This window comes from Manduca sexta, chromosome 27 (assembly GCF_014839805.1).
Source record: "Manduca sexta isolate Smith_Timp_Sample1 chromosome 27, JHU_Msex_v1.0, whole genome shotgun sequence".
Lineage (NCBI taxonomy): Eukaryota > Metazoa > Arthropoda > Insecta > Lepidoptera > Sphingidae > Manduca > Manduca sexta.
In genome coordinates, this window is record NC_051141.1 from 20,209,279 (window position 1) to 20,235,816 (window position 26,538).

Below are 26,538 nucleotides of genomic sequence, written 5' to 3' on the forward strand. Positions count from 1 at the left end.
TATTATGTATCTATTTTATTTTGAAAATTTTATACGATAAGTCGCTATTTTCACTCACATATCAAAACGAAAAATATGCCCTTTTTAACTAAAATAAAATATCTTATTTATCAAAAAATGTTTGATTAAAACTCCGATCATTGTTTATTGGCAAGAAGTTTTGAAAAAATGGCAACCCTACCGCAAAGGATGTGATTGGTTATTCCAAAGTTAGAATTCCGAAACCTCAATTAAGTACATGCCAATTCCAAATAGCCTCCTCGTATGATAGACGTTGCATTTCCGATTATCTTGATGTCAGAACCAATGCGAATGTAGACATGCGTTCAAATACGAATTCGTAAATCCGAACTGTATTGTTATTGAACATAGCTCCTTTTACAATTTAGAATAATTTTCAGTTCAAATTTGAAATATACCAATATCAGAGTTACTTGAAAGATTTTTACGTAGTCAATATTATTATTTTCTAATTAATTTTGTTTATTGTGTCTAGCGTGCGACATATTGTTGTGTCATGTGAAGTTAACCGTATCGTTTTCAAGACAAAAAAAGTGTATCTTCCTACATAAAACTTGAATCCTAGGTATATGAGAAGGTTATTATTATTGGATATTTTATTCCGTAACCACACAATTATATTTTGTTTTTCCTTCCAACTGTTTTGTTATTTAATGATTTTGTTTCCTTTTTTTGGTTTGTAGAAACAACATGTTGAATATTGAAAATAATACACATTCTATCTGTCAACCCGTGTAGGTTGTGAGGAATATATTATGTACTCCCAAGTTATATGCATACATATACAAAAAAAACAATATCTTTTCTAGTCACACTGGCAACAAGGTACGAACGTTACGAAAAGCATAAAATATTCCTTAACCGCGAATAATTATAAATTCTAAACCAAGGTAATGAATATGTTTGTTCATTAGTAATAGATGGGCAATTTCTTTTTACAGAAACTATAATAATCCAATTAATGGCCCGAGTAAATTATAAAATATTATAATATGGTAATTAATTAATAACATTTCATTGTGTACTTTTTTTTATTTAGAATGCGGCTGATTTTTAGCACTGTTATCTAACTACATTTACAGGTTAGCCATATTCCTACGAATAGCAACGATAGATAACCGAGCTCTTATCTTGTGATGAATAATAGGAATTAGGAAGGATTATTGCAACGAATTCTAGCTCGCAATTTTCAAACCGAGCACCTTGTAAGTGGTTATCTACTCAATTACAAAACGCACAAAACATTTCCTTGCCGACTTGGAAATTCTCAAGGAAAGCTAAAAAAAATATTTCTTTTTTGATTGTAGAACATAATATATTAATCCAGTGCAGTAGACGATAAAATTAAAAAAAACAATGAAAGTTTTCCATATGCGGAATAAACCGGTGTCAAAGTTAAACAACGTGTCGATTTATCGCTAGAGCAATTAAAAAAAACTTAAATCCTCAGTATGTGAGCGCAACACGTTTTTACATGTTGCACAAACTTTCGGCTCTAACGCCGGGCGCCGCCCGACATAAAACCTCATTGGAAATAATCCAAAAATCCACACAAACCGCGCGTTACCTGTGCATGGCGCCGCACCCCCCTGTGGGTGGCGAGTGGCGGCCGGGGGGCTTGACCCACGCGCTCCTCAACATTAAAGTGACAGCACGTCATGGCTCCGTTCTAATTCAGATTCATTCTTCATTAACCACTATCATCGCATATCAAAGTTTCCATATTCGTAACTAATATTGCTCTTAGTCAATGCACATTGCACGTGGCATTCCAATATGAAATATAGACACGTGGTGTACGGACGAACAAATATTTGCTTTACGTTGTCTATTTTCCCGCATTAGGTTGGCTGTTCACACAATGTCGCTCGACATGTTATTTAACAATGATCGGTTTTGTATTGATGATTTTCTCGATTTTGTCTCCATATATCTCAGTTACCTCGAGATTCTATAATCGTGTCAATTGATATTATTTTAACCTGTTTTCTTTGACGCATTAATTCTGGCAACTTGAGCGACATCCTTTTTCGTTTTATTTTTTTTTTATTTTTTTAACACTAATGCAAAGGATGTCGTGTGAAGAAGTTCACACAAAGTTCTTCACATCCATGAAGAATGACAAGAAGCTTTTCGTTAGTTTCATGTTTCATCATTGGTTTTTGATTTGATGATTTTTCCATGCTTTTACTATTGATATTGCGATATTAAAGTGTGCGTGTTAGATACAATGATTCTCTGACCTACACTACAGCGGGCGGTCGGGAAACTGTCGTAAGTCAGAGAAGCATTATAGTATTTACAACTAATAAAATGATTATTAATCACTGGGTAGCAGATGTAAGTTAACAACAATTATTATGTGTGAAAGCTTGTTAAACGAGCTCTAATCTGTAATACCTTACTTCTAGTTAACAGTGCTCTACCCACAGTTCATGAATTTATACGAACATAAAATATATTTAATATTCACAGCTCGTTAGCCGCTCGTTCTCATTTAGGATAAAGATTTTTGAACTGGCTGTTTTAAAATATGTTACCACATTACATTACTGCAGTTCCTCTAGAAACACCACACGGTGTCAAATCTCGCTCACAATTAATTGACATACTTTTCCTTCGCGTACAGAAGTAATGCCTAAAACATATTTTTATCGATTTGAGCAAACATACTTAGTAGTCACTTTTCTATAAAGCAGTTACGTTAATAGAACAAATTAAGTACTATAAATATTTTTATTATCGAGCAAAAGGCGTTTCAAATATGTATAATATCAGAGCTCGTTCTTCCTTGTCTTATGAAGCAAACATTCTATTTTTATTGACTGGGTGTAGGGAATCAATAGCTGCATTACAAATGTATGTAACATGCACTAACAGTCCTGGATGCACCTCAACCTTTAAGGAAGACAAAGGAGGTCAGCTGTGGCTCCTGACAATTGACGTACATTATGCATAACAAAAGTTATTGGCACGCATGCGTATTGATTATGTGTCGGTTAATTAAAATGTAGTAGTCTGGCAACATGACATTTGATATTACCGGGCGGCTTTCAAATAATATGTTGCAGCTGAATATGCCGTAGCGCAGAGAATTCAGTGGTTTTTATTACATTTGAAACCGTTGTTAGGATAGATTATGAATAGCCAATAAAAGTAGCCAATGGGTTAAACAATACCCATTGGCTACCTTAAAAAACAAATTGCAAATACAATAGTTGACATTCTTTCTATTTAAGAACGCTCGTACAGTTTCTGTAGCTAAAACTTCCCTGATGAAGTAATTTGCTACATATAAATTGTATGCGGCTATCGGTTAATAGGATTGTCCAGAGAACGTGCGACTTGAAATAATCTCTGTAAGTTCACCTGCACACCTGCATTAGAAGGCACGTCGAGGGGGGGGGGGGGATTGTCGTTTCCGATACATGTTAAGCTATCTGTTTGTTGCTAAGTTTGGTACAAAAATTTGGGAAGTCAGTCGTCTCGTTTTCCTAAAGCATGTCCAGCTTTCTGGGAGGTTTTTAAGAGTTTTGTTTTCATTTTTTATTTAATTTGTCATTCTTTAATTTCATATATCACAAAGAAAATACTTATACAAAAAGGTAAATTATTTTTAGTTTAGTTTCTCCGACTCTGTTTGTGTTGCGTATTAATTGTTCCGGATATGTAGTTCAATTTTAATACGAAATGTCCCAGCATTTTCCCTTTCCAATCCCGCTTTTGTTTTGAGGATTGCAACCCTAAGGTAGGTGAGGCTTTCTGACTGGATAGCGTTTAGTAATGTTGCGAATGATCAGGTTCAGTGGCTGCCTTTGTGGCCAGTTTGCCCAACTGACTAGTAAATACCAATAAACCGTGTAAGATGTCTGAAATTAATTCGTCCGGTGAATTCTGCAACTGATCTAGTTTTGGAATAGTATCTACACAGCGAATGTAGTCGGTGTTAGAATTTAGTTTCAATAGTTTGTTTTAAAACTTTATACCTCTTTGATCTCGTTTTCCATGTCATGAATCAAAGTCGAAAGTTATCTTAGAGATTCCTAACAGGGCGCTAACAAGTTCTGTTTAAAATATAAACTCGTTAAAACTACATAGAAATCAATAAAAAGAAAAAAGTTTGTGCACTTTGCGCTTCTTTTTCTAAAGGAGGAAAAAATATGCTACAATTTTATGTTCACGATAAATCGTCTACTACGTAACCCCCCCAGGCCCCTCCCCCCGAAATTTTATGTAAGAAGGTCATCGCGAGCGCGGCGGGCGCGCCGGATGAGACAAATTTGTCATCTGGTCAGCTGACGTTATTAAACCGATTATGGTGAGGTTACATTATACATGTGGTGTTTACCGCGCCGCGAGCAGCACGTAATGTGACGTTGGACACTAGACCACGCTAGGCGCGCAAAACTAATGCTATATTACGTTTTAAGACCGGGTTTTATTGGTCCGAGATTGGTTAACGCTGTCCAATTGAATCGCATGTTTACAGCAGTATGTTCACTTGATGATATCCGACTTCCTAAAATCAATGTCAAAGGTAGAATTTGATTAAAATATTACACGGAATTGCATCACGCTTGTCAAACTAAAACATAGAGTGAAATCTTTGATAGCCGGTTTGCCGGCAAACAGCATATGCAAACACAAAGGGGTATGGCAACAAAGCCAAATTCACTAGCACATCGGATAACATATTATCTTAGGACCTAGGCGCCGCGCCGTGCCGCTCGCGTGTTGCCGCCCGTCTCTTGCTTCCGGCGTGGTCAGACTATTGTCAGTCGATCATTGTGATTTGTTGTAGTGAAACCACGTGGAATGTGTGATATAGTTTAATTAAGTTCAATGGTCTGATGATGGAATCTGTTGACATTGTTGTTCAAATATCAAAAACATATTCACACATCACGCCTTTATCCCCGAAGGGGTCGGCAGAGGAGCTATAAAAGCGTAGTACCTTTCGGCATGTGTGTTTAGTCCCATGACGTGACGGGGGAGAGCCTATTATTATATTTGGCATACATTCCAGACTAATACTGAGTAGAAAAACACAATACCACTTTGCCGCCCCGGGATTCGAACCCCAGAGCGGTAGTCACACACATAATATAACTACGCCATTGAGACAGTCTATTCAAATTAATACCTACATATAAGGCTGTGGTTGATCGATCATGATAATTTACCATCAGCAAATATTTGCTCACCTCCTTAAAAAAATGAACTAATTCAATGCCTGCACAGCCGTGTTGGAAATCGAAAGGCTACCACGCTCACTGCGACTAGATCGGCCAAATTATGCAAAGAATGCACATAAAACGCAGTAAATCAGCGCCCATACGGCTATTACTAGGCGGATGGTGGGTACCGCCAGAATATTAATTATCGCCGAGCCAAATTGTTATTCACAGTACACGGTATGAATGTATGTATGTAAATACATGTAGAATCAGCGAGCTTCATTAATTTGTTGCGCCGAGTCCCGACTTCGCGGATTTAGCGCTTTGATATCAAAACTTGGCGCTAAAATCAAAATCGTAACAGAATTATATTTTGTGTGCGACTAGTTACAGTTGAATTTTGTAAATTTACATTTCATACTTTATTTCTGAGGTATTAAGATGCAAATAGCATAAATATATCACTGCATATTAAAATATATGAAAAAGTTAATTCGATGTCCTATTTATGGAATCGTAGAGCGGACATTCGCGGCGTCCCAGCGCACCTGACAGCCCAGCCGGGGAGGCTGCACCGATCCAATAATAGACAATATGAATATAAAACATAGCGCTTAATACAAATGAACTGATATTAATTACGAACAGCTCAGGCTTATAAAACGAGAAACTGTTCCGTCTCAATATTAATAATTGCATTTTGTTTGAAGTGGAATTACTAGAGAGTAGATGTATTCGTCCCCCCTGTAGGGTAGTACTCTTGTATATCCCTGGTTTGTTTAACAGTTCCATAGAGTGCGGGCATTTGTGTTCCTCCAGAAGACGCTTTACCTAATGTGATTATAAACTGGACATTATCAGACTTGAGAGATTTTGATTCTTAATTTTCAAAATGGGAATATATTGGCCATTATTACCTCTGGACACTGATGTAAAGAAACACTATTGTTTCGGGGAAAGTGATATATGATTTAATTAGGGAATTATGGAGGACCTAAAAATCACCTTTGAGAAGTCTCTCACGTCATAATATACTGCGGTATCATAACTATCATTACTCAACCCACTATTGTCTAACAAAAACATTGAATCGCTAATGCATTCGCTCCATAGCGACGATCGTTGTAGCGTATTGTCACGCCTGTTACCCATAGCGGTAGGCAGGTATTGATTTCCATTTTCGACGTACGTTACTTGCCTCTTTCGGTTCACATGTTTTAATTAACCTCTTGGCGGATCCTCGTTAATTTGGAAAAATCTGACGCTGGTGTACGTTTTACGGATTGGAGGTGAAATATTTTTCCAGGCGCGTGCATAGACGAAGTCACTTTGGAGTTTATAAAGTTATGGTGCCAAGTCTTACAAAGTAACATAGTTTGCGCGTTATTGTGTTTGCTCGTTGTGTACCATGCGATGCAGGACAAAGGCGCGTCTCCATGCATTATTTTACCTGAAATTGAATCGGAAACTCCTCGTTATAACATAATTTGCACTCGCTTTCGTGGTACTTTATAAACATGATATTGTTGTGAGCGCTCTTTTCCCGAGCATTGTTTCGATACGCTAATGTTGCAAAACATCAATAGATATGCATAGAATAGTATTTATGTTACACTACATTAAAAAAAAAACTTTTTTCACACAAAAATATAGTATAATGTTAAATATACAATTTACTTATTTGGGTTCTGAAGGATTACATGGATCCGTCTAGGAAGATAGTAGATACAACTTTCTCAGTATCTCATGCCATAGATTATACAGGACTATTCTTTAGTCTGAAAAACATTTTAACATATAACTGGAAATTATGAAACTTAGACAAATATCTCATGAAGACAAGAGTAGATCGGCCTCGCGGTAATTCAAAATCCAGGTTGCTCGTCTTCATGACTATTGTACCATCAGCCGACCTTACATCCGAGACAGGTGGGCCAAACGATCTCAATCAGTTGGTGATCGATAAACGACAGGATGCGACACTTAGGAGTTGGCGGGACGCGCACTAGTCTCGGATGCGTGCTTTCATATTAATAGGGTGAAACTTGATCAGTGTTTAATATATTGTCAGTTAAAACATGAAACGTATTATTCCCATTGTTGTTTAAACGGTTACATGAGTCCGAAGTCAGAATTTCTGTACGTTATGGCGGTAAACTTATCTCTCGCAGAAACCATGGTAAATAAATACGGGCTATAACATTTTACAAATTTATCTTTCTCGATATCCGTATTTAAATAACGAAAACATTCGTCACAAAATTTCCTAACCCGCAGTCCGCACACAAAAGGAATCCGGATTATTGCTCAAACCATCCGTTTCCCTTTGATTCGTTTGCAGCGACCCAAATGGCAGAACTCCCCCGAGGTGTATCTGAGTCGGATGCAGCATTACGAGCAAAGCGCCTTACGTGCTCAAACGGACTCAAACTTAAAAATAAACAGAACGCGCCGTGTGACGCGTCCGGTATCCAAACACCTGTACCACCTCCAACAAGCCAGGGTTTTTGTACAAACGGATAATTTTCTCTAATAACAAAACGAAGGCTTCGAGATGCTTAGGTCCCTCAAAGACAAACTAAAATCTGAACGAATATTGTGAGAGTACAGATAACTGGAACTTGTGGATTGTAGATATGCTATTTTTATTTCTCGTACGGTCTAGCATAAAGGAATTTTAATCTAAGAATACCGGAAAATGCATCATGTATTTTAAAATTAAAAACAAAACTCTTTGTAATATATTGGAGTTTTCGAATTTGTTTGTTCCTTTGTTTTAAAAGTCGGTTGATGTACAATATTAATATTGCACGACTTCTTTTACATTAAAAACTTTTATTGCTTGTAACAAAGAAAACGTTGTTTTAAATAATTCAATCATTCTTTATTATTTCTGTAATTCATCATTGTTTCATTAAAAAAAAACTTTTTTTAAGAAAAGTACGTTTTATGATTTAGGAAACGATACATTCACACGTAGTCCTGACTAATTATAAGAGAATTTCGGTCTTTCGATTCGTAACAAACTTTTGCGGATTTTATAACAATTATTTAAATTTGAACCGTCGAATATTCTGGATATAGACTTATACCACTTACCATTACCACAGATAATCCATTTATCGTTAGCTTTGTCCTCCGTAAAAAGATTTCGTTACAAAACCGTAAAAATGTTTCAGATACAAAGAACAATTATAGAGAACAACAAATAGTTCGGAAAGTCTAAAGTTGTTGTGGTGTCGCAAAGTTTCACAAAGAGACCGCGTTTGTGTTGTACAAGTTGTCGCCCGCTAGCAATCACAGTGATTGTTATGCGTACTGCAATGGCCTTTAATAAAAAAAATCATCTGTAATTAACTAATCTTTAAATAGGAAAAAATTGTAATAGGCCGACGACTGAATATTATAGATATTAAAGAAAAACTAATATGGAAGTTTGACCAACAGAAGCAAAACAAGTTTTTTAAAATCCATAACTTATATACGCATCACGCAATAACTTCTAACTTAGAATATGGATCCCGGGTAAATATATGTAAAGCGGTACATACTTTAAACCTGGAAAAACTTATATTTTTTTATCCATGACTCAAAGTAACGTGCGAAAACCGAGAAAGGGGTTGGGTTAGTTAATAATGATTGTAATGACTTGGTGTTTGGTGAAGTGTTTAAAGACAAACGCGACTTCGGTTGTGGGTCAAAAAACAGTTGAAAGTTATTTGTTTCCTATTATTTATTTAGTCCATTCGAAATAATCACCAAGTTGGAGACAAATAAATTTTTACTCTGGGCTCGAATGTACCAGGCATTTGTGTCTACTTATGAATGCGTAACATATTCTAAACTATAACTATATTTGTATAAAGAACATTATCCGAACTTAACCACATGTCACATACGCAAACTGTTTTCTTAAAATAAATGGAAGTTTATAGAAAAAACTTGGCATAAGGAACAGCGCTAGTTTAATAACCGAGTTGAATGGTAATTAAAAAAAACTAGCGATCAATGAAGAAAAACAAATATTTTTCTAGTTTATTCTACGCGTCAATAAATTATAAGGGGTTATGTACGGTGGGAATTCGTCACCATTTCTGAACTATTGCAACTTGGCTAAATCTAACATATCGAATGGTGTGAACTCGCTACTGCTTCACTGATTTTAATGTTTGCATTCCAAATTTGTAAAATGCCATGAAACAATGTTAATAGAGTAAATTCGCAATCAATTTAAAGCGCCATGTTACAAACGAAGCCAGCGCTCGCGACACAACTAAAATTGTACCTCCCAAAGGCGTACTTAAGGTGGTTGGTTCTTTTTATTCTGTCTGGAACACGTCGAGTGCTCGCCCACTCGCCACTACAAGCCCTAATGACAATGGATACTCGGATTATGATTGAATGTCACTTTTTTGGTTAATTTTGTCATACATTAAAATTGATGACAAAATATTGTTGCAACATGAAAGTTGAAAGAATGTACTATAGCGGGTGATTTTTATTGTTTTTAAACGTTCTTTAACATAGATAATATAATTAGTTTTTCCTCAGCTGTTGGAAATACAACCCAAGTGTTAATTATAATAATTATTATTCATATTAATCGATTTAGCTGCCATTCAGATAGTCACATCACACACACACACACACACACACAGTCACAAACATTTATTAGTGAGAGTGGTGACGAATTGCCCCGTGGTAAGTGTCATCACAACAATGTCGTGTCAACCATATTGGTGGGATGTCACGTGGGTCAGTTTAAAATAGGTTCTTTTTTGGGTAGGGTAAAAGCTCGTTCAGACGACGCGTGACGCGTTTTGCCCTAATGGTGACGCGCGTTAACACTTCGCCTGAACGCGGCCTATGCATAGTGATATAGTGTAGTTGTCCCGACAAATCAGCCGGGAAATGTATTTTAAGGCATTAAAAAGCAATTTTAAAAGTACTAAGATAGTAAAGTGACGCCCGTGGGACGTGACGTTTGACAGCTCGCCGTTTTTCAGTTCTCGGTTGGATTGTCGTCAGAATGCCTCCTTACCGTAACCGCCCCCTAAGTCAAGAATAATTTTTGCATTGCATCGTCGCACCGCTTTAATGTGATTGTTAGTCGTCGTCATTAAGGGACGGTTGGTAAAATGAATAGAAAATTATTGTTAACTGTCAGCCTGACAAAACAAGACCAACACAGCGACACCGAGAACTGAATCTCGAGGATTTTTACGAACACATACTTATATAATAGAAACTGGAAATAAAGAACATTGTCCGAGCCGAATGTAAATTGTAAATGAATGTTATAGAAATAATATACATTCATAATTTTTTTATGAATAGTTTAAATGGAATACTATGTCAATAAAACATTTGTTTACATTTTATCGAAAATCTCTTGGTTGCGACTATATCCAGTTCTTAGGGTGCATTTACAATGACCGTCAAGTAGCGCGACAGTTCCGCTGCTATTACTTGATACAAAATATAAAAAACTTGCGCGACTTCGCAGTTTATGTGAATGCGCTCTTAATGAATGAGGCTGATGTGCAATAATATGCAATGTTATATAATAATATATAAATAATGTTGATTATAATATGTATTTATATGTACTGGTACAAAGTGCCCCACACAATGATGTCACTAGCCACAAAACCGGGGAGGGACAAGATGTTCATGCGAGGATACAGGGTTACCTTGGGGCAGCTTTTGTGACGTCATTTTGTCGGGCATTTTGTTCAAAAGTAATGGGACATTAACCAATTACATATATTTATTGTATACAATAATAATCATATGAATGTAATAATGTTATACAACAAATTTTCATATTATACAAATATTAATGGATGTATGTATTTAAACTGTTACTGTATTTAAATATTTAATATCTATTATAATGTAATTTTACACACAGATCGGATATAAATCATGTATGTATTTATAATTATTTATGAATGTAAACGTTGGTAAAGTATATCTGGTTTAATTCAGAATTGAATGTATGTTACTCGAGCGGTAGATCTCTATGACAATACTTCATGCATTTCTAGCGACTGAATACCACTGGTTGAAGAGGCCTTTAGAGGCTTATAACATTAGTACTACTAAAATACTAAAAACTATGTTGTGACCATTGATTATGCGAATTAATGTTACGATATGACATACTACATGTGATATGTTTGAAGCTGGCGCGTGGGATTGTCACAGAGAATGCATCGCCAGACAAATGTCGACCGCAGAGTACTTTCAGACAGATGTTTAACGCGCCTCGTCAAGTACGCTACACACGGATCATGTATTAAGGAAATCTTTTATTAGAGATAAACTAGTAAATATAAAAGAGAAGTTAATCTGCTGTCATTGTGCCGTAAGCATTAAGATCTATCGCTATATTATAGCGTTACATTTTCGTAATATCACAATTGAAAATATAGCCTTTGGAATTCCTTGTAAGATCGTATAGTTGTAGAGTTTTCTAGACATTTCTTCCGTTAGTTCCGTGTTTGACAAGAATGTCTGTAATACCCACACAAAATTTTATGGGAAACATTATAATTCTACTAAAATCAAAATCATTTCATTGGTAACTGGGTTCCACTCATATTTTATACCCAACTGATTAGCTAACCACTTATACTTATTCATTCTCGCGAAGAACAATAAGGCAGTAGTACTGGCGCAATCAAAAGGCCTTTTTCTCAAGGCTGCGTTTTTGAACTACACGTATTTGTCCAGTGTTACTAGAAGCCAGCATAAAACTGAATTCGTCATCTGTGGATAAAAGACGCAATCTACAATAAAGATGCGATTAGGTGCGTGGCAAACGCGCGGTGTACGTCTGTCGTGAAAGGCACGATACTGATAATACTTACAAATGTATTAAAATTTTGCTACAAAGTTCGCGTGTACCTAATAAAGGGCTGTCAAAAGGACGTCTCTGAATAGCGGTTATTATGTGCCGAAGGGGCTTGCACTCTACTTTTGTGTGTTGTTAAAATTGTATAGATTTATATAATTATTTGTTATTCGGAAATTAACGCTAGAAAAATTGTAAGCGATTTGTCGCACTTTATGATCAGTGGCCGTTGTTCCATTCGCGGCGAAACTGGGTACATTTTATTATTTTTAACGAGCAATTTGTAGTTTACCTTATTATGCACCTAGTATATTCGGATTACGAAACGGGCGAGTCATGCGAGTCTCACGAAACATATTGTTATAAATGTTATTAATGTAATATGAAAACGAAATACATTTTACAATATCCACAGCGCTCGGAGCCGCCGCTGATTTTAATGCTAAAGCAATGTATTTTATAACTATAGTTTGAATCGTTCATGATTGGTGAGATGCTAGTTATAATTATAGTGGTATTGAAAAAGTTATAATAATTATTTAATGCAATATTAATTTGTTAAGTATGTATAATTTATTTTAAATAGATGTATTGACATTTAGCACTGGTGCTTCTCAACGCCTCAATAGAATAAGATGTTACGGTTGAAGACTGCAGAGTAAAACATGTTTGTCAAAATATAAAAGGGAGGATAAGTACTTAATGTAGCGACGTCTTGCCAACTTCTCTTGTGTCAAATTACGAAGCTAAAGCAACAACTGGCGCGCAACATGACGAGAAACATGCACTTGATAACAATGCATAACGATACAAAATCGGGAATCCAATGAAACCGTTCCACGTAGCTATATCTGGGCGTCATTTGTTGCATGTCAGTTGTTAAAGTGATATGCAATTTCAAATGAATATTCTAAACTCCAAGTACAAATAGTAATAATATTGTTATTCAAATTGCCGAAGGACTATTCCGCCACGCCGGACGAGAGAAAGGTCGGTAATAAAGATAACGCGGTACACGATGCAAATAAAAATCTTAAACTATGAATAATCATTTTGATAAGGCTTGTTTGTCCGCTGCGTCTTCAATTCTCTGTGTTAAGGTGACTGCACACTATGTTTATGTTAGCATCGGCATTGCCTTTCGCAGCGCTATGTTGGTGCTGCCTTAATTAAATGCAGGATTGAAGCAGTTGATGGAAAGCTCAATCTTAATACAGCGATCGAATACGGAAAGTTTGAAATGCGGCAAAATGTCACAGGCGCACAATCGCTGCTGCTAAAAATGCTGAGGCATTAGGTGCCACGTGTGCTGGAGCCTTAATGTTTTATTTCTTTAACAATGATGTAGCGAATGTTATTTTTAAATGTTAATAAATATGAGCGAATATGAAATCATAGAATTGTAAAAATTATATGTTTTGTATTTTTTTATATCGACTGGCGCTAAGGCCGACGGCAGGCGGCGGCGTGCGAACTCTACGTCCGACTTATAGCCATAATGTGATTTCTACACATTTTGTATTTTTATATAATGTCGAGATTTTATATAGTTCTACGATAGGCTAACAGGCAGAATTTAGATTTTACGCTTTGGGATAAAAGAAGTAACTGATCGTGCTTCGCCTGACGTAAGTCAATGGATGATTTATAATATTGTGAAATTAGATTGTATTTAAGCACAAATAGATGTAATTAGAGACATAAGCGCCGTAGTGCTTTAGCTAGAGTAGAGTGCGTAGAGTAGTGGCCGCTACGGTTAATAAGGGAGGTCGCACACGGCGATATATTGAAGCAATCCTGTCGCGCGTCTTGTAGACTAGCGTATCACTACTATCGCGTATTAGTCGTGTATGCGACGAGCGTTAGACGCAATACAAACGCGCGACAACGTTGTTACTATATCAAGTGGATGGACTGTATCGTAGCAATTTTGCGATTATATCGTTACTACGTCGTTACAAAATGTCGCCTAGGGCGACTTCCCTAAATGTTAGCAAAACTTATGAAAAGCACCCGCCGTGCGCATGCGCCGCCTGCCGCCGTAGCTGCGACCGCCCGTCATCCTCGATGGCTGTGTGTCATGTTGGGCTATGTTTACTTTACGACGGTGTGAAATTCGAAATTTATTCCTATTTTTAATATGCATTTATTTTAGTGAAGATAATGACGCCATATTATTTCTTGTAATAAGATTTTTCATTAATATTAGACAATTAAAGATTATTCATATTTTGTTGTTTGTTTTATTTTCTATTCTGTTAGAAGATAAATAAAGAAAGATGTAGAGACATTCGCATAGTGTGGCGTCATCGCGTTCTGAGTTTAATCTACAGGTTGAGTTTTCAAGATTTGATATGTTATTTTATGGGGATTACATGACCACACAGCACTACATTAAAAAATGGTAAGTGATAAATGATCATTTTCTCGTCCTGGATGTACCGTAACTCGGAATAAGGTATGTGAAGAGTTATCCTAAATATTTTAGATGTAAAAATAATCTGATTTACTTCATAAAATCCGGTACAACTCTCTTGCTCTTTAGTCGCTTGCAGCCTGCGGTCGCTTCGGTCTACCCATCGTCTCGGACTTGTACCTTAATGCAGGAATAATCTTATAAGAGAAAAGACATACTATTTAACATAAAAAACCAACGGATATTTATTTATTTACAAGGCGTACCGGGTGTTCTGTGTGTTCTGATCCTTATTATTTCAGGACTCCATTCCGCATTTTACATTGTGCTGCACAAAACAAATCATATTAACTTAGTAACAGGAATAAAATGATTCTGAGTCTCTTTTAATTTTGTTTATGCATTCTCTTCATTTATGAATTTTACTTTAGAAAATGTTCAGGACAATGAAGCTTGGAAGGTACATTAAAATATTATTTTATTTGTGCTGCAGTTTTAGGGTAAAAGGTAGATTCCTCTTTGTGTTTGTCTGCCACTGAGAGTAATGTGAAACGTTATTGAATATTTTGATGTCAAAGCGATAATGTTTCAGTGTATCCACGTTACCTATTTGGAAAATTAATGAGTAGAACACATTATGAAATGTTTGATAATTATTGGTTTGATGTAGTTTTGAACACTGAGCACAAATGTATTCTGTAATATAATTTATAGTCGAATCGATAGCATTTAATAATTAAATGGACAAAATTCATACTTATACAAATTGGAAGTTTTAATGGAGGGAGTCTTGAAAGTTCTCAATAGAGCAGGTTTACCGTCTTATTAGATCAAAAAACATGAATTTGTGGCCGGCTTTATTGGAAAGGAAAATGAATTAGGATATGAAAGAGAGGGAATCCGGATATTTCACCATACGAAACGCAACAGCCGTCACTTCAGACATGCGTCGGCTTCTTAATGTAAATTATCACAATACCTATATCCTATATCATGGCTCCTATACCATTTACAAACCACTTACTGAGGAGTACACCTCACCTGTCTAAGAAACAGATGTAGGTAACTGCTAGTTACGTAGTGCATCTCTGTATTAGACACATAACATCAACCACAAAGAATTATATTATTCCTTTTAAATAACATTATGTAAAACATCCAGAATTTCAATTTTCACAAAACCCACATTATAATTGAGTCCAACAGACGAGCACACGAAAATTTCAATAGATATATTTTGTATGTTTTAGGAATACTCATTAGTGCTCCAAAATTGGACGTGCAACAAAATGTTACGTAAGTATATTTCATGCCAAAGTTGATGGTAAAATTGTATTTCTCTGTAACATTATAAAATGGAGTGGAGCTGGTTGAATTATAAATGAGTTCGTTATAGTGAGGTTGCAGCGACGTGTCGTAAAGGGCCGCGCAGACGGCGCGATACGTGCACTTGGAGACAATTTCATTTGAGTTTGAATTATCTTGTGATGGTACTTGGACCAACTACGGTGTAACGTTTAGTTTTGAATAAACTGACACGATCGGGGTGGACTCAACTGCATGTGAATATCGTAAGGTGCTCTGTCAAAGCTAAGTGGACATCCGTCTCTTGACTGCCCTGTTTATAGTCAATGTCAAGATGGTAATTTACCAATCGGACTCTTTCATTCGAAATATAAAATGTATGTTTCAATTCGAAGTTGGTATTGCTTGCTCGGTAATAAAATGTTGAAAGAGCGCCACAATACTTACGACAGTAGCAATGGTATAGCAGTCGATCAACAGGCCACTAGACGAATAGAGTGTAGGTTCGATTCCCTCAATAAGACATGGTCGCTTTTAATTTGAGTATAATGAAATAATTGTCACTTTCAATGTACCATCTACATAGAAAGTGCAACACATACTGTACCGTTTTATGTAATTATAAACTCGCGCATAAACAAATCTTAAAACATTTGTCTATTTGTCGTACGCTAGTTTTATAAATGTATGCATTTTCAATATACTTCGGTAAAAAGAAAGGTTGAAAATCCACAGAAGCCGTGTCCTTTATATTACCTGTAGGTAACCTATTTCCAATTAACTTAATGTTAATATAATATTCTGTTAAAACATAAATGTATATCGCAAGCACCGTGCCATAAAATTCAGTGATGCCGTTAACGTAGTTACGGCGGAAAATGTAATTGCGAAATAGAAATGCAAGGAAATAATAAAGAGCATCTTCAGATACGATCTCAGTAGCTAGAAATAACGTTAGCATCTTTTACAGAGATGCAACAAACTTCTCGACATTAATTAGGTTAGTTTATTACGAATATAAATTTATTTTGAATAAAATCATCGTTTCAATTTCTCGAGGGTATCAGAGTTTTGAGCTTTTAGGTTGTGGGTTCGATTCTGAGCAGTAGCGGCCTTCACTGATGCGATCTAGGCAGCGTGCGGTCAGCAACAATCAGATCTTTGCGAGGTTTTTACCCGATTGCTAAAGGATATGTTTTTTCTTTGTCACCGTTGCAAGCGCGACGCTCCGGGCAATTGTTCCGTTCGGCACCTGTTACGCCACCATTAGTTCTTAGCCCGTCGGATCTATGTAGTCATTTATTTTTAGTTCTTTGTAAAGACACTAAATTATTTTCAAGATCATAATGAAAATACAAATAAATGAATCCTCCTAGCCGAATTTTCGGCCACGGCGGCCAATTTCAACGGGCATCTGCTGGATATGCAGGAGATATAGTGCACTAGTGTTTTCGCAATACACAGGTGCATTCTCTGTTCCTTAACTCATATAGTTCGGTGAGACGGCGATCCGACATGACCGGAGAGGGATCAGGCTCATGACCAACGGCTTTACGTGCTTGCCGAGGCACGGAGGTATCACACCGCCAACTTCCTGACTCCGAGCTAAGACTGAGAAAATTTTAATATTAAAAAACCCAGTCACAATTATTTTTGCCCAACCTGGTATTCGAACCCAGAATCTCAGCGCGGTAGTCGTACTCTTACCGTGTATAATCACAACTACCCAACCGAGGCAGTACAATTAAAACAGTATTGCATTTGTTAATTCTCTTTCGTATGTATCAAACCGGGACGTTTTTTCTCGGGTTCGACCCCAGAGTCTAGCAAATTGGAATTGGGTTTTTCTACGCAGTATCTGTCCGGAGTCTGAAATTTGTGACCGATACAATGACCGGCTCGCCCCCTATCACATCATGGGACGAAATTTGCACGCCGCTAACCTTTCAGGGATAAAAGGGGTGTCGATAAAAAAAAATAATCTTTATATACCTTTATTCTCTTATCATACTCATTGTAGTTAGTAACTACAGGTTGTCTAGGCCGCGTAGTGAAGCTGCATCAATACACGTCGATGAACACTACGTAAGTATATTGCTTCAGAATACATCTAATTCTGTTGTGACAGGATTTGCTCAGCCGGTACCTACTGCTAATCGATTTAAGAGTATATTTTGGTCGAGACTGGACTGTAAAGGATTGTGAGGCCGTACTTTTCAAGATCAACCAGTGCATATCCAGTAATGCAAGCCTATTTAAAATGGTCCCTATGGCAAGACGCGCGATACCATTCAAATATCATGACTAGTCAGCTAGTGATGTTCCGGATATCCGTATCCGATGCGTATTTGCGGCTATCCGAAGAAGAACAAAGATCCGTTGTTTATTTGGGTTACGGTTAGTAGTAGTTTTTGTGTTTTGGTTAGAGTTAGTAACCTCTTAGGTTTTCATAATTTCATAGTGAATTAATTTTCTTTTAAATTTAAAATAAATCTGTAAGTATATAAGTGATTGGGTAGCAGTGAAAAACTATTGAATTCCATTCAGATTACTATTTATTTCTTAACTTCAAATATTTGGCACTTATATATATTGCAATCATTTATCGTAGCGAGTTACCACATAGATACCGCACCGACATCGATTGAGTAAGAAAGTTAGGATTCGTATACGTATTCTCGGATCATGACACCAAATATCCATTTTTGGATACGTATCCGCGGATATACTATATTAACGATCCAGCACGTCACTATAGTCGACTTTTGGCACTCGAGTGTGGATAATAACTACAAGCTAAAACTATTCTTTATTTGAACATTTTTCATTTGATAATTACGGTACGAAAGAATAAGACTGAGCGACATCTCCATTACGCACCGATACAGCACAGTATAATATTTGAAAGATGAATTACTGCCTTATGTCTTAACTAATTTTAATAGTTTTCACAGAAGAGTCTTTCTTGTACTATTTGCTGTTACATATAGGATAATGAACAAAACCAAACATAGGAAAATACTCTGTTGTAGTACTTCAAAATAGCGCAGCCTTTATATTAAGCTTTGTAAATCAAAAATGCTCGCGTGATGTGGCTATACTTTCCCGGGAAGAAATAGACTGTTATATTCCTAGCTTGTTACCTGCCATTCCTTATATAATATTAATGTTTTAATATTTCGTAGTGCTCGATAATTGTTGTGTTTATTCTTAGGCCCCGACATTATTCTGTCGTAGTTTGCTGTTTTTGAAGCCCCGCAGCCTCCGTATTACTATAGCTGCGCAAAAAGATTTATCTAAATATTAAATTGTTATAACTATGAATGAAATATATGACTGCCTCGGTGGCGTAATTGTATCACGGTATGACTATAATACTGCCTCGGGTTCGATCGCCGGCTTTGGCAAAATAATATTGGTGTTTTTTTTACTCAATATCAAGCCGAAGTTTGGAATTTGCACCCGTATAGTACCGAATATACACGGCGAAAAGTGGGTAGGACCAGTAATTATACCTCTACCTACCCCTTAGGGGAGAAAAGGCGTAAACGTGTCGTGTGTGTGTGTATTAAAGTAAATGAATAGTTACAAGATTTAACCTATGTTTCACTTGTATACATAATTTTCAAAGTTAATTAGGGAAAGTTTGCTATAAAAACTTCTGTAGATAAACTAGAGAAATGAATAATTAAATACTACTTTGTTACTTATAAACTATCAGTTTTGATCATATATAAATCTGTGTAAAAATCCTTATTTCACATAAAAGCCCTAGTTTAATGCACATTAGCATTGGCGCATATTCTTGGATAATAATGTTAGACATAACTTGATTTGCTGAGTTTACATCCATTCACGAGTTCTAACTAACGTCTGTAGGTCTTCACGAACGATCACACTTAATAATGCCCGCGCCCCAGCAAAACGGCGAGCTAAGCGTATTTTATGTAGTTTTTAGAAAATATCTATTCAAAATTATATATAACGCTTAAATTATACATCATATTTCTGTAAAATGTTATCTATACTTTGGTTGTTTCACATTTACTATAATAAAAGTTTTTTAAAGTAAATGTGAAACAACGATTTCATTAATTTCATAATGAAAATGCTATTAAAATTGTTAATTCCGTGAATCCGCTCTTAAATAAAACATAATTTAATTTGCAAATAAGAATTTTATACAGTTATTATTCGTAACTTCTCATATTCCCGCCCGTTACTCGTGCACCACTAAGGATCGGGGAGGCGCTTAAAAAAGCCATATTTATATACATAGGGGCCCTATTTGGTCAACGGTGTCAGTGCTAATTGGAGGAATTGAATTGAACGCCCGTAATTGCAAAAAGACTGATATTCCCCGTAGAGGGAATAGGGCTCCCTGACTATACACTAAATTAGAATAGAACTGCATCATCAATTAATCAGCCTGACACACTTATCGAACAGAGATACGTGAAAGTTTCGTCCATAAAATATTAGCTGTGTTATTTCCGATGAACTTCTAAGTTTCTGAACAGTAGTTACTTTGAGACGATGTCTTAATGGGGACGTCTCAAAGTAGCTTGTAGTTGTAAATTACTTATATTATACTGGTTGTAGGTCTCTCATATGTGAGAGTCTGCCTGAATAGGTAACACCGCAATTTCTATTTTTACTGCCAAGCAGCAGTGTGTAATCACTGTTGTTGTCCGGTTTGCAGGACATTGTAGCCAGTGTAACTATTGGACATAATAAGACTTAACATCTCATGTCTCAAGATGGCGAGCGTAGTACTTTGTAATTCAAGGTGTTGGATGATGTTTCTTCTGTTTATGGGCGGTAGTATCGCTTACCATCAGGCGAACGGCAAGCTAGTCTCGTCATTCAAAGCTATAAAAAAACTGTAATATCGTATGTAGAGATTGAATTGGCTTCTCTCGTTCTCTCATACTGCAGAAACAAATTTGTTTGAGTAGTTTCTAGTTTAATCTATATATTAATATGTAAAGAAAAACTTGGTGAGTGGGATTTGGCATAATTGAAGTTTATATAGAGAAGATATACAGAAAAGTGAAATCTATGTATAATATGTGGTACAAATATATAATAATATTGAATTTGACGCTCAAATTTCGACTATTGGACGACCACTGTTTCTTTATTAATAGGTTAGAATTATGTATCAAATTAAACTAAAATCTAATGAGGACAGCTTATGAAGTTTCGCGAAGAATTTTATTGAGTTATAAATATTAAATTTAACAAATAACTTTGTACGTATCTTAACATACTTAATTTCTATAGAGTACCAATAAATATGTAATTCGGTCGATAGAGGTAATTTTCTTTTTCACGCGCAGGATATATAATATAAAGGTGATATTAATATTATGTATAATAATAATTATCCTTATAGATTAGAAAAATTAGCCCTTAATGAACCGAGAGAACAAAATATGTATGCAGGTTTAGTTTAAAGTACTGTTTTCCAGAGCTACGAGAAATTGTGAGCAACTAAAATACTTCAGACTTTAAAACGGAACTATATCTACATTCCTTGCGGCCAACACACTTCACATCCTGGTATGGTTATCGTCTTACTATCTTTTAATTATAATAGTTAAAATATCAGCATTACGAAATCAATAACATGAAATAAATTGATTTTAAGTTTATCTAAATTATTTTACATGCAATGATTAAGATCACCGATAGTAATAATACATTTAATGTCACAAGAGGATTAAATAGTCTCTCACCACGCACCACGTGTACTTAGATTGTAGTTTCCTTTTCCTCAAGAATAGCCACGACGTCCGAGTCATGCTAAGTTCAGCAAGTTCTTGCAGCAATGTATTGCCCAAAAACATCCAGTTGCGTTCAAACTACTGGGAATAAGTCTATAGTTCTACACACATGAGACTTATCGCTTAAGTTCTAAAAGGTTCAAAATTTGTTAAAGTCACCTAGTCTTATGTTTTTGAAAATTTTGGATGTCAAAAGATACACGCCATGAAGTAACTCTACCGGTGCATTTCCCAGTGCCAATAAATATGCTAGACGTTCAAAAAATCTTCGACTTGCTATTTCCCATCTCTCATTATTAAGGTCCGCAGCGCATCCATAGTTTTCCTAGCTGAGTGAGCATTGCCGATCATTATTTGTTTTAAATTATCATTTACTTTGTAGTTTGTACTATAAAACTGAAGGACTCTACGAATGCAAACACTGTGTTTATTTTAAAATACACTACTTAACAGTCTAAGGAACAAGGAAAATATGGTGTTTATTTTAAATTAAATATTTTTTGCCTTAGATGTTATACATCAGTATAAGCATAATATAATATTCATTTTAATTTTTCAATTTAATAAACGGCTTGTGAATATTACAAAAAACTAACATAGTGCGAGAAACAAACAAGCAATTTTATAAATAAAAGAAAAACTAAAGCATAAGTAAAAATGTATAAAGAATATTCCTAACATTTTAAATTATTTGTTGGACCTCCAAGGCATTAGCGACGGCTCGGAAAGGTGTCAAAAAAGTTATTATTTTGTATTCAAAATAGAGTGTGTTCTCATCCGAAGACACGCGTCCATTGCTTGTCAGTGCATCGCATATGTGTGTTAGCCCACCATAAACGACGCCTTCAATTTCCACGTCGCAGGGCTGGAACTCTTAGCGGTCTGCGAGCGTAAAGATCGACTTCATGAATTATTCTTCTGGCAGTTTGTTCACTGATAACCACTTGCTGTTGGAACTGGAGTCTTTCTACCAACTGGCGAATTGTAATATGCTACCTCCTTGCAGCGTTTTGCACAAAACAGGCTTTGAGTAGTGAACCTGTATCTTCCTCGGTGACGTTCTGCCACATCTCCTGCAGCCCTGTAGCGTGCCTATAATCGGCCAATTACGCTTGGTTGCATGTTAACAGCTTCCGCGATTTTGCATTGACTAAGCCGAGCTTCCAACATGCCCACAGCCCTAAGCATCTTTTCCCGTATTAAATTACGACGTAACATAACGCCCAAGAGTCAAAAGTTACAAGGTGGTAGCGATATTTGCTTTTTATGAGAGAAAAAATCGAACATTTACAATAATCTCTCGACTTTTTACGTAGAAAATTCCGTTCTTCTTCCTCCACCAAGTTAATTTTTCCCTTTACATATAGTCCATTGAAATGTTACATTTTTTAAGCCTTACCTTGCGTTTTTTAGAGGACGCAATTTTATTTTTTTGAAGTGTAGGGAGGGTCAGTGCAAAGCTAAAACCAAGTTTGTGGGGTCGCCACCCTTGTCCCACGGCCGCCATCTTGGGTTGAAATAGTTTTTACGATGTATCTCTTAAACTATTTATCTGACAAAAAAAAATTATAAACATTTTTTGTTGCAAATTAAATTCTCTACAGCTTTGGTCCAGTAACTTTTTGTCGTAGAACTATAAATAAAAAAGTTATAAGCGAAAATGTTAAGAAATTCAACGTTAAGCAATGTCCATTGCAACGTCATCAGAACGTGTGTTTATAAGGTTCATAATACTTTTTTTTGTACTCTCAGTACGTACAACACAAACCCGCGGTTGTCGGCTTGTACGCGAATTACTTGGATCCTGAATCGCTTTGGCACAGATGAAGCAATTGTTCACAAAACGCGTTATTACGTGGACAATCGAACCGATAATGTTGTTCGTCGTCGCAGCAGCAGCTCCAGTAGTTTATCGTCAGTTTCAGAAGCTCCAGAGCCAGACTTTGATTTTGTGAACAATTGCTTCATCTGTGCCAAAGCGATTCAGGATCCAAGTAATTCGCGTACAAGCCGACAACCGCGAGTTTGTGTTGTACGTAATGAGAGTACAAAAAAAAGTATTATGAACCTTATAAACACACGTTCTGATGACGTTGCAATGGACATTGCTTAACATTTTCGCTTATAACTTTTTTATTTATAGTTCTACGACAAAAAGTTACTGGACCAAAGTTGTAGAAAATTTAATTTGCAACAAAAAATGTTTTTAATTTTTTTTTGTCAGATAAATAGTTTAAGAGATACATCGTAAAAACCATTTCTACCCCTATTTTCAAGATGGCGGCCGTGGGACAAGGGTGGCGACCCTACAAACTTGGTTTTAGCTTTACACTGACCCCCCCCCCCCCTACACTTCTAAAAAATAAAATTGCGTCCTCTAAAAAACACAACCCCAAATGTAACTTTTCAATGGACTAATAGGTACCGAAAAAAAACTGCTTTATGATTATAAATTTTTAAATTTCGTACATTTATTTAAATGGACATTCAACCAATTTTTTTTAAATTTTAGTGGCTAGTACGTTTTTTAAAGAGGATTCATAAATAAGTTGATAGGTATACTTGGCTTGTTTTCTAGACTTTGTTGAGTAGTATATTCATAGTGCAGTATATTTATTTCTACTTGCATTTCTTATAATTTGGTGTTTTTAGGGGAAATTTAATTAAAGCTCAGTTTACAGTCAGGATGAAATATGATGTAAAATTTTATGAAATTCAATTTCATTTCGATATTAATGCAATTTGTATTTTCGTAATTACATCAGTTTTACCTTTCAATGGGTTATTTACCATTGCTTTGATATAAAATTAATTAATTCCTTTTACAGTGTGACGGTAGTCGAAATGTTTTGACTACATTTAATAAAGCGCCATCTCGTGGACAATAATTCATTTTATATAATTTAATTATATATGGTTATTAATTTTGTTATGTTTATATCTACTTTATTTACCTGCCATGAATTTATTTGTCTATCTTTGTTTTCACATATTCTTGGTAGTTGCGAGTGAGATGGGATCTTAAAACCTGCCTTACAATAGTTACTAGTTAGGTACTAGCCACCGTAGCCTTAGCCACACATCTGAATTAGATTAACGTTACTCCAGACTTAGATAGTGGCCGAGTACAGACGAATAGTGATGAACACATGTGTGTAAACTTATTTCGTTTGTATTCGTTGCTCAAAATTCATAATATTTTTTTTATTGCTTTGAATGACAAGACGAGCCCGCCGTTCGTCTGATCGTAAGCGATATGGCCGCGATTTTAAGCGTTTTGTTTCGTTTTGGATTTATAAATTTATTTTAACAACCTTATCAACAAGCGAAATTTTTAAATGATTTAACATTTGTGAACGTCCATAACACACTATCTTTTATATGATAAAAGCTTCGTTCCACTTCATTATATCACCTACCACAAAGCGTACAGAAGTTTCGATGTCATGTCCTTAAACTTTATAATAGAAATATAGGAGAGCACGCGATGTTTTAATTTCCGTCTTCGGTTTTACAAGAAATAGTGTAGTTTCTATGAAATCGTACTTTTAATTTAATTAAGAGCAGGAAAACTTCTGGTCTGGGAGTTATTAGTGCCTAGTCTTAGACTAATGTTGGCTCAAAGGGAAGCGCATTCGGTCCGGAACACGGATTAGTTAGTAGTTTAACGTGGAAAAATAGATAAGACTAACATTTCCGTGGGATTCCGCGAAAGACTCAGAATTAAATTTTTGGTGTGAGAAAACCTACACAGTTTAAAACGATATAATTCTAACATTCATATTCTTAGCATCAGATTTTCGCTTGAAATGTGTGTTGTAAAGTTTTATAGCGTGCCTTTGGATTTTATATTTTGTTTAAGGATGTTTAGATAAATATATCATTGTTTTAAGATATTCTTGCTAGTGGATTTTCTTGCCCCGCTTCTTTTTTTATCATGCTAATAGGTTCCGAAGCGGTGCTACATTCGTGGCGACTGATGATTTAGAAGACATTGTAAAAAAAAAACGAATAAAGAGGTATTTAATGTTAGAAAATTTAATCGTTTTCGACTTGAACCCCGATATAAGACGAAGCGTGTTCTAAACATTTTAACCAATTGGTTGCCACACAAAGCCTCGGGAAATTGTAGAAAAGAAATCGGAGGCATATCTATGGGGAGAACTAATTAGAACATAATAAAAAAATAAAAACTCTTAATTACGCGGAGCCTCTATGTTGAAAATCATTTAATTAAAAACATAATAATTTGGTTTTCGTAAACGTGTGCACCAATTAATTATGAGATGTTGCACGTTTTATACTCGTATATGTACAAACGGATTTGATAATGTGACTTATGTTCTTTAGGCCAAATACAGTAACATTATGAAACTTATGATTATTTTTTTTGCATTAGCAAAACTTATTATAGAAGTAATATTACTTCAGTAATTTTTTCATCTAACAAAAAAACTGATTTGTGGTCAAAATACTTAATATTTTTTTTAAGATTTATAATGAAATGAATAACATTCAAAAAAATAGAAATAATAATTAATATATTTTTGTTACTAACTCTAGAGTTTCTTGGCCGCTCCCTAATAGAAACTGCTTTCCAAAATAGCCGTAGAGTCAAATTTTACGGAATTAGAAGTAATGTTTCACATTTTATATATTTAAAATAAATAGTTTTAATTTCAGAAAGATTCGTGGAATACTACAGCCATGGGAGTTACAAAGAACATCTCTGCTTATACACGTCAGGGTATGAATAGTTCATATCTATCATATAACAATAATAAGTATATTGCAAATCCACCTGCAACGTGGAGAGTCGACCTGGTAAAAGTCAACGGAAATAGCTAAATTTAGAAAACTTCCATCAGGCCTCCTGCTTCTAGACTCATGACTTCTCATTAGGAGTGGCCTATGTCTAACAATGGAGATCCTGTTCATCTGGGAAATAGTGTGGGGCCAAGGATATTACCC

The 26,538-nt window shown here is 35.7% G+C and overlaps 1 protein-coding gene across 1 annotated transcript in view; it reads left to right on the forward strand.

The window, feature by feature from the left end:
- LOC115441421 (UDP-sugar transporter UST74c) overlaps positions 1-14,290 on the forward strand; it is a 28,248-nt gene extending 13,958 nt beyond the window's left edge. The window contains exon 1 of the mRNA XM_030166203.2: positions 1-14,290. This exon is cut by the window's left edge and continues 13,958 nt beyond it. The gene's annotated coding sequence lies outside the window, so the exon portion shown is untranslated.
- Positions 14,291-26,538: the final 12,248 nt, after the last annotated feature.